This window comes from Patagioenas fasciata, chromosome 11 (genome assembly GCF_037038585.1).
Source record: "Patagioenas fasciata isolate bPatFas1 chromosome 11, bPatFas1.hap1, whole genome shotgun sequence".
In the NCBI taxonomy this organism is placed as follows: Eukaryota; Metazoa; Chordata; class Aves; order Columbiformes; family Columbidae; genus Patagioenas; species Patagioenas fasciata.
This window is the reverse complement of record NC_092530.1, coordinates 7,681,640-7,683,211: the sequence shown is the minus strand read 5'-3', so window position 1 is coordinate 7,683,211 and position 1,572 is coordinate 7,681,640.

The window sequence follows — 1,572 nt, the reverse complement described above, 5'->3', positions numbered from 1 at the left end:
GGCTTTGCGTGAGTCACATTGAATCGGAGTGCTGAGTCCTTTATCGTTCCAACAGAACCTCTTGTGTTCCAGCTTGATCCCATTACCCCTTGTCCTATAGTTGTTTGCCACCAAGAAGAGCCTGGCTCCATGCTCATGGCACTCACCTTTTATATACTTATAGACATTAATAAGGTCCCCCCTTAACCTTCTCTTCTCCAAACTAAAGAGACCCAGCTCCCTCAGCCTTTCCTCACACGGGAGATGTTCCGCTCCACCATCTTTGCTGTCATGCGCTGGACTCTCTCCAGCGGTTCCCTGTCCTTCTGGAACTGAGGGGCCACAACTGGACACAATATTCCAGGTGTGGTCTCCCCAGGGCAGAGCAGAGGGGCAGGAGAACCTCTCTGACCTACTGACCACCCCCTTCTAACCCACCCCAGGTACCATTGGCCTTCCTGGCCACAAGGGCACAGTGCTGGCTCATGGTCATCCTGCTGTCCCCAGGACCCCCAGGTCCCTGTCCCCTACACTGCTTTCTAATAGGTCAACCCCAGCCTATACTGGAACCTGGGGTTGTTCCTGCCCAGATGCAGGACTCTACACTTTCCCTTGTCAAATTTCATCAGGTTATTTCCCGCCCAACTCTCCAGCCTGTCCAGGTCTCTGGATGGCGGCACAGCCTTCTGGCGTGTCAGCCACTCCTCCCAGCTTAGTGTCATCAGCAAACTTGCTGATAGTACACTCAATTCCCTCATCCAGATCGTTAATGAATATATTGAATAATATTGGCCCCAGTACTGACCCCTGAGGCACTCCACTAGATACTGGCCTCCAACTGGACTCCACACCATTGACCACCACTCTCTGGCTTCTCTCCTTAAGCCAGTTTGTAACCCACCTCACTACTCTGTTGTCCAGACCACACCTCCTCAACTTAGCCGTGAGGATGCTGTGGGAGACTGTGTCAAAGGCTTTACTGAAGTCAAGGTAGACCACATCCACCGCTCTGCCATCATCCATCCACCTTGTTACATTCTCATAAAAGGCTATGAGGTTGGTCAAGCATGACTTACCCTTGGTAAAGCCATACTGACTGCCCCTAATGACCCTCTTATCCTTGATGTGCCTTGAGATGGCACCAAGGACAAGCTGTTCCATTACTTTCCCAGGGACAGAGGTGAGGCTGACCGGTCTATAATTACCCAGGTCCTCCTTCTTGCCCTTTTTGAAGACTGGAGTGACATTTGCTTTCCTCCAATAATCGGGCACCTCTCCTGTTTCCCAAGACTTGGCAAAGATGATGGAGAGTGGTCCAGCAATGACTTCAGCCAGCTCCCTCAGCACCCGCGGGTGCATCTCATCTGGACCCATGGATTTATGGATGTCCAGTCTACTTAACTGTTCCCTAACCCAGTCCTCATCGACTAAAGCAAACTCCTCCATTGACCCGGCTTCATCCAGGGTCTCAGGGGTACAGGGCTCCCACAGGGCACCCACCTCATTCATCAGTGGGCATACATTGCCTCTGGTATTAGTTTTATCTGCTATGTATTTGAAAAAGTTCTTTTTGCTGTCCTTGACCCCTCTTGC